At 34.2% G+C, this 14907-nt stretch overlaps 1 protein-coding gene across 28 annotated transcripts in view; it reads left to right on the plus strand.

The window, feature by feature from the left end:
* The window catches only part of MEF2A (myocyte enhancer factor 2A), a 130014-nt gene that overhangs the window by 17958 nt on the left and 97149 nt on the right, over positions 1–14907 (plus strand). For 15 of the 28 annotated variants that reach the window (XM_069466663.1, XM_069466659.1, XM_069466676.1 and 12 more), the window contains exon 2: positions 14724–14808. The exons of the other annotated variants lie outside the window; for them this stretch is intronic. The gene's annotated coding sequence lies outside the window, so the exon portion shown is untranslated. The remainder of the gene's footprint in view (positions 1–14723; positions 14809–14907) is intronic. 28 annotated transcript variants of the gene reach the window in all.

The raw sequence follows: 14907 nt of genomic DNA on the forward strand, positions 1-14907 counted from the left end.
CATAGTGCTAGGCTCATTGTTTAATATGATTGTTAGAAGGGAATTGGTAGACTATTTGCCTTTCAAGTGGAAGAAATGGGTAAAGATAGTTTATCCTTTCTGATTCTTCCCTATATCCTACTTTCTTTTTCATCTCCTTTCTCGGGCCAGACCAAACGCTGTGCTGTCCGTGAAGAATGAGTTCCTTCCAATTTAGTAGTTTTTCTCTTTTGAAATTCCATAGTATTTTGTTACCTGTCTTACTGTATTTATCATGTTTGACCATATATTAAGGTAGTAGACATAAACACACTGCATTGAAGGTTTTGTGCTTCTTTCTTATTTCTTCTCTTCATGTAGATTCTAAGTAAATAGTAAACACATCTATTAAATTGCTATCTTACAAATGACCCAGTATTTTACACTTTGCAAAGTTCTTATTGATCTAGGATTTGGATTGAGGTAAGGTTTTGAAATAAAGACTTTTTAAGTCATCTCTGTAGCTCTGCTGGTCTAGATCAGTAGTCCTTAATCTTTTTTCTGCCGTGAGATAAAGTAGGTGAAATTTGGACACACAAGATATATTCCTATTGACTTTGATAGCAGAGAAGTAAAGTATTACAGTAATTTATAATTGTCACAACTATCCTGGCATATGTTGTAGGTATAACAGGTAGTAGGTGATGTGCAATTCTTAGGGCAGTAGCTATAAATCTCCTTAATTCTTTTCCACAGAAGAAGGCATATTGTAATGTAAGCAAAGGGGATGCTGTGAGGATAGTTTGAAGCCACTTTATTTTCTCTTAAAGTTCAAACCAGTACTTCAGAAATATCAAATTACATGTAAGAGAACTCCCAAGTTGTTATGATGTCCTTCTTTCGAGATAGCTTTAAGACCTTTTGGAATTCTTCTCATTAGTGCAGGTGTTGTTTGTTTGTTTGTTTTGTAGGTACAACCCTATTTTAATGTGAATTAGATTGGTGATCTGGATTTTATTCCTGAATTTCATTTCATTTTTATGACCTTTAGAGTTTGCATTCCTAAAAAGTTGTCTGAGGCTTCTACCAGTTCAGAACTTCAGGAAGTTGGTGAATATCATGATAGAGTGTTCAAACTTTTTCTAGATTCTAGCTAAAAGCCTTAATATGGAAATCTGTCTGACCTTGACAGTTGACCAAATTGTTTAACCAAAACAATGTATATTTGGCCTTTATGTTAAGTGTGTAAAGTTACATTTCAAAGTGTGCTTATTTTAAAACTTTGTGTGTGTGTGGACAAAATATGCTTCTTGTTGAGTACTGTAAAGTGATGGATTCTGGTGACTGTATGCCTGAGAGGGAATACTGGGAATTTTAGTCTATGAGGTCAGGTTGAGGCAAATGGAAATTTAGCATTTGGGAAATCACAGCCTCTGCTTGAAGAATTACAGATTCATTAGAACATGTAATACTAAGTTTAAATGTGAAAACTTTCAATATGGTTGCTGGTTACAGATTTGGGGTGGGAATGATACATTATTTGGGAGAATATAATAGGTGTGGTCGTGTCACTTAATGATGGGATGTGTTCTGCGAAACACATCGTTAGCCAATTTTGTCATTGTGTCAACATCATAGACTGTACAGTATTTACACAAACCTGTATGTTACAAACCTACCACCTACCTAGGCTATATTGTATTGTAAGAGGTATTGCCTATTGATTCTAGTCTACAAAGCTGTACAGCATGTTACTATGCTGAATACTGTAGGCAATTTTAACACAATGGTAAGTGTATCTAAATGTATCTAAACATAGAAAAAGTACCGTAAAAATATGGTTTGAAAGATAAAAAGATGGCATACCCCTGTAGGGCAGCTCCATTATAATCTTGTGGGACCATTGTAGTTTGTGCCATACATCACTGACTAAATGTCATTGTTATGCGTCACATGAGTGTACGAGTAATGTACCTACAATGCTTCATTAACCTGTGGAATAACAATAGATACGTGTATTACTATGGGAACGGTGTTAGATACCGTAAGGAAATGATATAGAAAAGAAAGTCTGAAAACATGCTAAACTTTTGGTTATAAGAGAAGCGAGAAATGAACACATACATCCACATGAAAATTTGTGTGTTCTGTATTATGAAAAATGCTCATAGCAGCATTGTTTGTAACAGGCAAAAAGTAGAAACCACCCAAATGTCCATCAGTTCATGAATGAGTAAATAAAATGTGGAATGTTATCTGGCAATAAAAAGGAATGGAATATGGGTACATGCTACAACGTGGATGAATCTTGAAAACCTGTTGAGTGAAAGAAGCCAGTCATAAAGGACCACATATTGGATAATTCCATTTATATTAAATATCTGGAATAGACAAATCTGGAGAGGCAGAAAGTAGATGGGGGCTGAGAAGTGGGGGTTCAGGAGTAAGGGTAGGGAATGGGGAGTGACTGTTAATGAGTACTGGGGTTTCATTTTAGGAGTGATGAAAGTGTTCTGGAATTAGTGGTGAGGGTTACACGTGCCTGGGAATATAAAAAAATTCAAGTGTGTGCCTTAAATGGGTAATTGTGTATGGTATGTAAATTATATCTCAATAAAGCTGTTTTCTTTTTTGTTTTTTGAAAAAAAGAACATAAGCTATGTGAAGAGATGTTTTGAAGAGATAGTTTGGGAAATGCAGATGGAGGTGGAAGAGCATGGGGTAAAATGGACATTTCTTGGCAGTAGTATATTATGCTATGACATAAATGCTACCTTCCCCATCCACCATCTAAGAAGGTAATAGGTTGTGTTTTTGTGGCGATTGTATAAGAACCCATCTTTTTAACCTTACCTAGCACTGGGACTGGAATTGTACATTATTCCAGTTGACAGGATTAATAAGGCCATTATTTTATCTTTGTTTTTTTCATATTAAAATACTTTCCTATTTTCAAGGTTGTGCACAATGTTGTTTTGCCAGTCTGTCTATCCTACTTACATCTTGCTTTGCTCTTTTTGTTCACATTTATTCAAAGAGTTCGTATTTTTCTTTTTTACCTCCTATAATTGGAATGGTCCTAGTTTCATATCATTTTCGTCCTTAAATGCTTGTTTCTGTGAAATTATTACTGACTTAAAAATACTGCTTCTTGTGAATTAGTATCTATTTATATGTTTATAAATCTGTTCTTTTAAGGCCTTCGTAGTATTTTTTTCAATTCTTGTATTAGATATTTAATGATTCTAAATATATTCCAAAACTTCTAACTTGGCTTTTGCTGTAATATTTGCCTCACTGATGCCTTGAACAAAGTGATGACATTTTTATAGGAATGTTGTTTAGAAGCTGGCTTTCAGTGGTCTTCTCCACCTGTTCTATTTGCCCATTTTCTGAGTTATTTCTTTATGGGCATATCTGTCCCTAATGATTGTGATGATTAAAGAAATGGCCATAGTAATTACTTGGCACTTACAGTGTTTTTACTGTATGCCAGTCACTATGCTAAGCGACATTACATACTTATTTAATTCTCATAACTAAGCTTGTGAGGTACAGAAAACATATTTTACAGATGACGAAACTGAGACTCAAAAAAGGTAATGCTGATTGTTCTTGGTTTTAATTTTGTGAAATCAGAAAAAAATCTTTTATACACAGCTTTCCAGTGTTGAGGAGTGGCTTTCATAATGTATGAATTGTGGATCTTCTTGTGTTCTTTGGTGGTGGCTCAAAAATTTGCAAATGTATTTCTAAATGGAATCATTTGTAAAGAGTGCAGTATGTACTCTTCTGGCTTTTTTCCCCTCAGCAGAATGTTTTTGCAATTCATCCATGTTTGTGTCTATGAGTAGTTTGTTCCATTTTACTGTTGACTAGTGTTCCTTTTATGTTTATACTGCAATTTCTCCGTTCACCTTCCATGGACATTTTGGTTTCCAGTTTGAAGCTATTTGAATAAAGCTGCTGTGAACATTTGAGTACAAGCCTTTGTGAGGACATATGTTTCCATTTTTCTTGGGTAAATACCAAAGAGTGGGATTTCTGGGTCAGTCAATGGTAAGTGTATGTTTTACTTTATAAACTTTTTCCAAAGTAATTGTATGATTTTATAGTCCCACTGGCAGTGGATGAGAATTCCTGTTTCTCCATATCTTTATCAATACTTTGTATTGTTAGCCTTTTTAAGGTTAGCCATTTTAGCGGATATATACTTGTATCTCATTATATAGTTTTAATTTGCATTTCTTTGATGACTCATGATATTAAACATTTTTCATTTACCTGTTGGTTATTCATATGTCTTCTTTGGCAAAATGTCTGTTCAAATCTTTTCCTTTTTAATTGGGTTGTTTGCCTTATTACTGCGCTGTGAGATGTTTAAATATTCTGGATAGAAGTCTTTTTTTATTCTTTCCATTTTATTGTGAATATTTTTATCTCTTAATGGTGTCTTTCAAAGAGCAGATTTCAATTTTGATGAAGTGCTGTTTGTTAATTTTTTCCTTTATGGTACCTGCTTTTGGGGTCCTATTTGATAAATTTTTGCCTTATATGGAGCAGTGGAACTTTTGGAAGTTTCATGATTTAGCTTTTACATGTAAGTCTATAATTCCTTTTGAGTTACTTTTTGTGAATGGTCTGAGGTAATGTCAAGGTACATCTATTTGTTCAAGTATCATTTTTTGATAAGGCTTTCCTTTTCCCCTTGAACTGCCTTGGCACCTTTGTTGAAGATCAGATGACCATATGTATGTGAATTTATTTCTGGATTTTCTGTTATGTTACATTGATTTATATAGTTTTTGTTTTTTGTTATTACAAGGGCACACTGTTAAATAGTCTTGAAATCAGATAGCGTGAATCCTCCAACCTTTGTTTCTTTTCAGAATTGTTTTGGTTGTATTATAAAGTTTTAATTACTTTGTCAATTTCTATAAGAATGCTTGCTGGGATTTTGATTGGGATGGTGTTGAATCTATAGCTCAAGTTGAGGACAGTCAATATCATAGCAATATTGGTTGAGTGTTTGGATCCATGAACATGATATATCTCTTATTTAGGCCTTCCTGAATTTCCCTCAGCTGTGTATTCTAGTATTCAGGCTGTTAGTATTGCACATACATTGTTAAATTTGTCTTGAAACATTTCATGCTTTTGATGCTAATGTAAATTGTGTTTTAAAAACATTGGCTTTTGTCATTACTAGGATATAGAAATAAAGTTGATTTTTAATATTGATCTTGTATCCTACACCCTTGCAAACTCCACTTCTTAGTTCCAGTCACTTTATTGTAGATTTTTTGGGGGATTTGCTGTGTCTGTTGTCATGTCATGTGTGAATAGAAGCTGTTTTAATTCTTCCTTTTCCGTCTGGGTACTTTTTCTTTTTTTTTTTCTTGCATTATTGCACTGTTTAGGACCTCCAGTAAAATGTTGAATGGAAATGATTAGAGTGTTTTGTGTCCAGTCTTAGGAGAAAAAAAATCAGTCTTTTGCTATTAAGTATGATGTTAGCTGTAAGTTTTCTGTAGATGGCCTTTGTAGATTGAGAAGGTGCTCTTCATTCCTAGTTTGCTGAGTTGTTTTTTTTTTTTTAAACTTCCTCATGAATGGGTATTTTATTATTTCTCTGTTGAAATTAATCATTTTTTTTAGCATATTAATGTGTAGTACATTACATTGATTGAATTTTCAATACTGAAACAACCTTGTATTCCTAAGACAAACCCCACTTGTACTCACATTTCCCTTTTTATATATTGCTGGATTGACCTGTTAATACTTTAAGAATGTTTATACACGAGAGACATTGGTATATAGTTTCTTTTACTTGTGGTCTCCATGCTTTGTTTTGATATCGGGGTTATTTGTTCTGGCCTCCTTAAATATGTCAGGAAATGTTTCCTCTTCCTCTATATCCTAAAAGAGATTGTGTAAGACTCGTATTAAATCTTCAAAGAATTCACTAATGACGCCATTTGGGTCTGGAGTTTTCTTTGTGGGAAGCTTTTTACTACAAATTTAGTTTCTTTATTAGATACAGAGTTATTTAGACTTTTCTCTTTGTTTCAGTTTTGATAATCTGCATGTTTCAAGGAATTTTGTCTATTTAAGTTGCCAGTTTATTGACATAAAGTTGTACTTAGCATTCTTTTAATGTTGTAAGTATTTGTAATGATGCCTTTTCTTTTATTTCCAATGTTGGTAATTTATGTCTTCTCTCTCCTTTTCTAGATTAGTCTAGCTAGGAGTTCTTTTCGAAGAACCCCCTTTGCTTTCATTGATTTTATCTATTGTTTGTCTCTCATCTATTTCACAAGTTTAGTTTCTACGTGTATCATTTTCTTACTTCTACTTTTAGCTTAATATGTTCCTTTTCCCCCAGATTCTTAAGGTAGAAGTTTAAAACACTAATGTTAAACCTTTATTCTTTTCTAACATAAGCAGTTAAAAGCTATAAATTTCCAAGTACAGTACTTTGGCTCTATTCCACATAATCTGATGTTTTTATCATTTAGTTCATTGTATTTTTAAGTTTTCTTTATGATTTATTTGACCCATGACTTATTTAGAAATCTATTAATTTCCAAATATTTGGAAAATCTCCCAATATTTTTATTGATCTTTAATTTCATTCTTTTATGGTTAGAAAACATTTTTAATATGATTTTAATTTTTACAAATTTGTATGTCTAGTTTTATGGTCTAGCATATGTTTTTGTCTTATTGACTGTACCAAGAGACAGGTACACTTTCATGTTTGTTCTTGTGTGGTTTGTTGTAGTTTTCAGTTAAAATGAGCTGGATCACAGTGTTGTCCAGGTCTTATATTTTTACTGATTTTCCATCTATTCATTTTACCAGTTACTATGAGGGAGTGTTGAAACCTCCAGCTATAATTGTAGATTTGTCTGTTTCTTCTTTTAGTTCTGTCAATGTTTGCTTCATGTATTTTGTAACTATTATTGGCTGCATAAATATTTATAATTATTTTGTATTTTTGATGATTTTACACTGTATTATGAAACATCTCTTTATTCCCAGTAATATTCATTCTCCTGATGTCTACTTTGTCTGATATTAATATAGGCACTCCAGCTCTCTTTAAGTTTAATGTTTGTATGGTATATCCTTTGCTATTTTATGTTTCCCACTTGTGGTGTTATATTAATATTTAAAGTGGGTATCTTATAGACAGCATGTAGTTGAGTCTTGCTTTTTTATCCAATCTGACAGTCTCTATGTTTAATCTAGTCTCTAGCTTTTAATTGGGTTGTTTACACCCTATATATTTACTGTAATTATTTGATATAGTTAGATTTAAGTCTGCCATCTTGCTATTTGTTTTCTGTTTGTCCCACCTACTATGTGTTTTCTTTTTCTCTTTTCATACTTTTTTGGCTTGCATATTTAAAAAAATATACATTCTACTTTATTTTCTTGGCTTATTAGTTTTCTTTATTTTTTAGTAGTGGCTCTAGAGTTTTACATCTTGAACTTATCACAATCTATTAATACTTTTATCAATTTAGAAATAATGTAAGATTCTTACTACAGTGTATTTCCAGTTTTCTTCCCTTCATTCTTTGTGCTGTTATTGTCATTCATTTTATTCTGCACGTTATTAGTATACATTATTACTACTTTTGCCTTAGACAATCAAATACCTTTTAAAAGTTAAAAGTAAGAAAATAAATATCTTGTAATTAGTTACGTTTATGATTTCTGTTTTTCTTTGTGTAGAACTAGGTTTCTATCTGCTATTTTTAAAAAAGTTAGTAGACTTTATTTCTTAGAGCAGTTTTGGTTTATAGAAAAATTGAACAGAAAGTACAGTTTGTATATACCACCCCACCTTTACCAGTGTCCCCTATTTTAGCCTCTTGTGTTGATGTGGTATATTTGTTACATTTGATGAGCCCATATTGATACATTATTATTAACTAAATCCATAGTTTACGTTAGGGCTCACTCTGTTGTTACAGTTCTGCTATCATTTTTTCTGCTTCCTAAAGAACTTCTTTCAGTGTGGTGACAGTCTCAGCTTTTGTTTGTCTGAAATGTCTTTATTTCCCCTTTATCTGTGAGGGATATTTTTGCTTTATGTACATTTTAGCTTACAAGTTTGTGTTTTTTTGTTTTTTGTTTTTTTTCTATCTAGCCCTTTATAGGTGTTATTTTTTTGTTTTAAACTTGTTTTTATTACTTTTGACAAGGAGTCTGGTAATTCTTTGTTCCCCTATGTGTAATGTCTCCCCACCCACTGGCTGCCTTTAAGATTTTCTCTATGGACTAGATTTCAGCAATTTGATGATTATGTGCCTTGGTGTGGTTTCTTTGTGCTTAACTTCCTTTATGTGCATTGAGTTTCTTCAATATGTGTGTTTAGTTTTCCTCAAATTTGGAAATTCTTTGGCCCTTATTTCTTCAGATATTTTTTCTGTCTCCTCTTCCTTCTGGGATTTCAATTACACCATTTTTAGACTGCCCTTGATATTCTCACAGGTCCTTGATGCTCTGGTTTTTGTTTTGTTTTTCCTTTTTTTGCTTCTATTTTTACATCTTTAATTTAGTAATTTTTTTTCCTCCTGTACTGTTTAATCTGCTGTTAATTACATCAAGTTAATTTTTTATTTGAGATATTGCATTTTTCACCTTTAGAAAATCTATTCGATTCTTTTCAGAATCATTTTCTTCTTTGTTCCTGTTTTTCTTTAAATCCTTTAGTATATTTATAATTTTAAAGTTTATGTATTTAAAGACATCATCTCTTTTGTTTCTAGATCCTTTTTTTCTGTCATATTTTTCCACTGGTATGGGTCACACATTTCTTCATTTTCTTATGTTTAGTTAGTTTTGATTGACTCCTAGACATTCATCACACAGTTGTCTGGGTTTTTATTGATTTCCTCTTGAGAGATTTTAATTTTGTTTTGGCAGACTGTTAAATTTCTTGCAGATCTGTTTGAACCTTTTGAGGCTTGTTTTTAAACTTTGTTCTGGCTGATTTACTGTAGCCTTTATCTTAAGACTAGTTTAACACTCACTAGGGGGTGATTCTGCTTCATTTTCTACTGATTGCCCCAGGTTTTGATGAGATCTTTCTCCCCTCTGGTTGGAACTTGAATGTTCCCAGTCTTACCTGGTCTCTGAGAATTTTTGATCCTACTACTCCCTGGTCATTGTTCTTTGCTTGGCCTAGTATAGATTCACTTTCCTTGTGCACAGCTTCATACTGAACAAAAAACTATAGAGTTGTGTTGTCAGGTAGGATAGCCATTAGACACATGTGGCTATTGAGTGCTGGGATTATAGTTAGTGTGAATGTAAGTGTGCTGTATGTATAAAACACATTCTGAATTTTAGGGACTTAGTATGGAAAAAACAATATAAAATAACTCACTTTTTTATATCAGTTATATCATGAAGTGATATTGTGAGCATATTGGGTTACGTACGTTATATTAAAATTAATTTCACCTGCTTATTTTTACTTTTAAAATGTGGTTACTTGAATATTAAAAATTACATTTTAGGCTCATATTATGTTTCTGTTGGGCAGTGCTATTCTAGAAACCCCTCGCAGATTTCAGGAGCACTCTCTCTGCCGAATGGCATCCTCTTTGCTACTCTGCCCCATATATTCTCACTACTTCACCCTCTCTGAATTTTGATCTCTGTCTCTTCTACTCACTGAGCCCTCCATATTCTGCTTGGCTGGCCTTCCCTACAATGCCATGTGGACTGTGCATCCGAGCATTTGTAGGGGATGCTTTCTCCTTTGTTAAGTATCACAGTGCTGAGCTACTGCCCATTGTCCAGTGTTTTTAAATTGTACTTTTATATGTTTTATCAGTTTTCTAGTTGAGTTCAGTGGGAAAGCATGTCTTGTACCAGTTACTATATCATGGCTAGCAGCAAAAATATTTTTAAGGAATGAGTAGTTGGATGCTCATATGAGCTGACCCTCATTTGAATTAAAAACACCATTGCAACTAAATCTCAGTTTTGATTACAAATGAAATCCATAATTGAGTAAATAGGCACCTTTTATTGTGTGTATAATTGTATGTATATACAGGCTATCCTTTGTGTGTCTTTTATTTATTTATTTATTGCCAGTTTAATTTTTGTCTTAATTTGGGTTGACTTTAAAACTGTTTTCGTATAGAAACCTATGTTTTCTTTGGCATTGCATTATGCTCAGGACAGAGGTATCCAGTGAAATTGTAATAATTTCCAAATTTAAGGTAGTACAGGGAGTTTGAACCTTGGTTGAAGTAGTCATTTCATTTAACCATTCTTGTTAGTATGTTAGATTGGAAGCTGACTAACTTGTACTACAGTATAAAACATGGTATTCAGCATTGACCTGTCTTTGAAATGATGGTGCCTTCAAAGGTCTCATTTCTTTCAGAGTACTTTCTATTAAAGAAACCTTTTAATCACCTATTGTTTGAGTTAGGAAAAAGCAAATTGTGTTTTTCCTACTCTCACATACACCACTCATATTTCCCTTCTGGTCAGCAAAATGGGTGTGAGGATTCCCCCCACTCCCAAGCATTTTTCTAGTGCAGTCCCCAACCTTTTTGGTACCAGGGACAGTTTCATGAAAGACAATTTTTCCACAGATGGGGTGGGGGTGAGGTGGTAGGTGGAGCTCAGGTGCTGATGGCAGTGATGGGGAGCACAGTAAAAATACAGATGGAGCTTCACTTGTTCACCTGCCGCTCTCCTGCTGTGTGGGGGGCAGGGAGTGTCCTAAGTGTCATGGAAGACAATTTTTCCACCGGCTGGGGGGCAGAGGTGGGTGCAACAGAGCTCTTTGGCTGGTGCCTAACAGGCCATGGACCAGGGGTTGGGGACCTCAGCTCTAGTAGACACCAGGTGGGTATCCTATGATTCAGTTCAATTCTGTCACTGTCTACCTGGAGATAGCATCAGATCCCATAGGCTGAAGGCTCAGTCCCACAAGACTGCCCCATTTACATGCCAGTTGCAAGTCTAGGTTGTGACCTATACTTCTGACCACTGGCTATGAGTCAGGGGTTCCCCTGACTGCTTCCTCCAATTTGATTAATTTGCTAGAGCAGCTCACAGAACTCAGGGAAATACATTACTTATGTTTATCCATTGATTATAAAGGATATTATGAACGATACAGATGAACAGCCAGATGGAAGAGACACACAGGACAAGGCATATGGAAAGGGGTGCGGAGCTTCCGTGCTCTTTCCAGTTGTGCCACCTTTTAGAACCTCCACGTGTTGAGCAATCTGGAAGCTCTCCAAACCCTGTCCTCTTAGGTTTTTATGGAGGCCTTGTTCCGATTACATCATTGGCCATTGGTGATCAATTCAACCTCCAGCCCCTCCCCTCTCTCCTCGCCAGAGTTTGGGGCATGGGGCTGAAAGTTTTTACCCTCTAATCATGCGTAGGTCTTTTACCAGCACACATCCTGAAGCTACTTAGGGGCCCCTAGTCACTAGTCATCTCATTAGCATACAAAAAACACTCTTACCACTCTGGAGATTCCTAGCGTTTTAGGACCTGTTTGCCAGGAACCAGGGGCAGAGACCAAATTTATATTTCTTATTATAGCACAGTATCACTCCTATCCATGTGATTTGTGAGATAGTATATAATTTTTAGCCCTGGTAATTGTCATATAGAAATTAAAGTATATTTTTAGAAGCATTGAGAAATTATCAGTATTTGTAAATATTTTTGTTCACAGCAGGCACCCACCTGTTATTTGTCATGGCAAGTGTCATATATAGTCATTGATGTGCAATGTATGTATGAAGCTGCTCAAATGTATTGGTCCTCTGAGACTGCAGTTTATTTTACTGTCTTTCGAATCTATTGCTATAGTAGACATTTATGTTTCTTACTTTTTCCTTCAACAGAAGGATTAACTGAATTGTGGTTATGCATAGCAGTCAGAAGCATTCCTGGATTCTAATCCTGGCTTCACAACTTCACTAGCTGTATAACCTTGGGAAGTTGCTTCTTTAGTATTTCAATCCCTCTTGAGGATAATAGTGGGATAATAATAAGGTTGTTATTGGCCTTACATCAGGTAATATATGTAAAGCAATTAGTATACTTACTGATGAGCATATTATTCACTACTCAGATACTATTGTTCTTGCAGTTATTATTGCATTAGGCCTTCCCTTTTCTATAATTTTAATCCCCTTCCTCTGACAGTGCTTCCTTCTCTGCTTAATTTTTTTCTCAATAAGGACTTTTCCAGTAACCTACCATATATGCTATATATATTCCTTATTCACCTTGTATTATAGGTCTCCCCACTAGAATGTAAGCTCTTAAACTCCATGAACTTGGGAATAGGGATAGGGATTTATTCCTAGCACCTAGAAAAGTACCCGGAATGTTTTGGATGCTCAGTAAATATTTTCCAAAAGAATTATATTGAATTGTGTGCTAGAGATTGACTAGATATTGGACATATAAAAATGAACAAAGGGGCAAGCATGTTGGCTCACGCCTGTAATCCTAGAATTTTGGGAGGCTGAGGCAGGAGGATTGCTTGAGACCAGCCTGGGCAGTATCGAGACCCACCTGGTTCTACAGGAAAAAAAAAATGCCAGATGTTGGTGGTGCAGGCCTGTAGTCCCAGCTACTTGGGAGGCTGAGACAGCAGGATTGCTTGAGCCCAGGAATTCCAGATTGCAGTGACCTATGATTATGCCACTGCACTCTAGCCCAGGCAACAGAGGGAAACCCTTCTCAGAAAAAGAAAAAAAAAAGGGGGGGGGGGGACGTGTTTTAAGCCTTTGGAAGTAAAGAAAGAAGAAAAAAAAAAAACGAACAAAGTACAATGTTCCTTCTTTTAAAAAAAACATGTGGTATAACAGAGGAGACTCATACTTGCAAAACTGACTATGATAATTTTGCCTCCTTAAAATGCTGGTGATGGTAAAGGGTATCTTGGGGACGGCCTCACAGAAAGTGTCATAGAACTGGCCATTTGATCAATATAAGACACATAGGGGAAGGTGGTTTCCAGGCAGAGGTAAAAACTTGAACAAAGTTACAGAGCTTAACAGTTTTGGCAATGGTTTGTAGTCCATGTTATCAACAATGCATGTTAATGGGTAGTAGAGGGAGATAGGAATGGTAGTTAGAAGTCCAGGTTGTCTTGCTCTTGGCTGGACAGAAACAATGGGATTTAGAGGTTCAGTATATGAAATTTAATGATAACTGGCTGTAGACACTAACATTTTAGTTTTGGTTTTATATTTTGAAAGTGAGAGTGTGTCTCATAGATTATAAAGGAACTATAAAAACTTGATTTTTACAATATTGTCTTTCAGAAACAACTATGTATAAACACAAGTCATCAATAACAGTACATTTATAGAATTGTGGAATGAATTTTGATATAAGAATATGTATGTGGTGTGTAGTTATCAAATTTGCATTTAATCAATTATATTACCATGGGTCAAATTGCAAAATTGTAATTCCTACCATGATACTGACGCAAAACTGGTGTTAAAATAGAATTTAAAATTATTTAGACTAAGGACTCATGAAAAATACTTTCACTTTGAATTACAGTATTTTAGAAGTTGGTAATGCAGTTAAATTTGGAGAAGTTTTTTCTGTGTTTTAGTGCAATTAGATTAAAAGCTGAAATTGTCTTTTTAAAGGAAGCTCCTTTTACCCTTGCAAAAAAAAAAAAAAAAAAGATGTGTTTGTGTCTCTTTTAAAGTTTGAGCTTCTGATACTTAATTTGTTAATACAAAAAGAATATTTGGCAGTTTGTGAGTTTTTTATTTTCTCTCTAGAGGAGGCATTCATTTTCAAATAGAAAAAAAATCACAGAATCACAATAATTAATACTGCTGCATCAGATTCAGACAACTGGTGTTTCTGTGGAGAAGTTATTTTTATTTGATGTAGCAGTTTTACTTGGGGATTATTTGAATTACCCAGTCCTGTATTTCTAAATTGTTGTGTTAGCATCATAATTGGTCTTGGCCAATTGGGATGAGGAAAGGGATCTTTTACCCTCTTTCCCTTTTCTACCTAAATGCCCTGCTATACTATCTCCAAGGGACCATGTAGCAGGACTGGATTATTCTTTATGCTCCTACTACATTGGGTAATATTCACTAGTATTCCTTTATTAATGTGAGTTATAGACAGTGATGAGTTTTCTATTCATTTTTGTCATTGTATGTTCATTATTTTAATTTCATTGTTTTGTTCAAAATATAGCTAGTGAAAAGTACAGGTATACACATTGTATTGAATACAGGTATATTTTATGGTGATAACAAATCACTGACCCATTGACGATTTTCTTAATGAAAACATAATACAGTGAATATTTTAAACTAGTTTAGTTTATCAAAATTGGTAAGTTCAATAGGCTGTACACATAGTACAGATAAATATAAAGTGTATCATATGAGACAGGATAGGAAGATGGTACCTAGGAAACTAATTTTTGAATATTGCAGTACAAAGAATATTACTGAATATTTGAGTAATACTTCCTGAAAAAAATGGATTAGTGACATTAGAGGTCACTCAGTTGGTTAAGATATTGTTTCATTAGCCAAATAAAACAAATGACTTTTAAAACTTTATTTTTCTATCAATTAGCAAGTATTTGTGGTGCTATCTGCCAGCCATTGGGTTGAGTGCCGGAATTTTATAATAATAAAATGTGTATTTAATTATCTTCAAGAACAATAACCTATCTCATTTTTTTCTTTCTTAAGGAATTGCGTTTTGTGAAAAAGGAACAAGAAGAATTTTCTGCAAAGCTCATATCTAAGTGCACTTTTTGCTAATACTTCATTTCTAGTAAGACATTTTTCCTTTTTCTTTGTTAAGAAGTAGATACAACAAAATGGTTTTTAAAAATCAGGCTGTTCTAGTGAGCTTGAATGGCAGTCATTTTAG

Source organism: Eulemur rufifrons, chromosome 3, assembly GCF_041146395.1.
Source record: "Eulemur rufifrons isolate Redbay chromosome 3, OSU_ERuf_1, whole genome shotgun sequence".
In the NCBI taxonomy this organism is placed as follows: domain Eukaryota; kingdom Metazoa; phylum Chordata; class Mammalia; order Primates; family Lemuridae; genus Eulemur; species Eulemur rufifrons.